Raw genomic sequence first — 326 nt, 5'->3', positions numbered from 1 at the left:
GCAAAATTAAGCTATGAAAATGATTTTTCAACCCTAAAATTGAAGTTTTTGGACATCAGTAAATATATTAAAGATCAAGTAGGCCTCAGATAATAATAATGAAGCAAACATATAATCATATAAGCATGTTTAAGACAGGTAAGCTTCATCAAAAATGCATAATTCAAGTCTAATTTTGTAAAAAGGTTCTTTTTCTAAGGGTTTAGTGAAAATGTTTGCAAGTTGGTTATGAGTATCAACAAATTCTACATATACATCTTTCTTTTGAACCTGGTGCCTTAGGAAGTGATATCTTATATCTATGTGTTTGGTTCTAGAATGCATAA

This window comes from Lupinus angustifolius, chromosome LG08 (genome assembly GCF_001865875.1).
Source record: "Lupinus angustifolius cultivar Tanjil chromosome LG08, LupAngTanjil_v1.0, whole genome shotgun sequence".
NCBI lineage: Eukaryota > Viridiplantae > Streptophyta > Magnoliopsida > Fabales > Fabaceae > Lupinus > Lupinus angustifolius.
Note: the sequence above shows the minus strand (reverse complement) of the source record.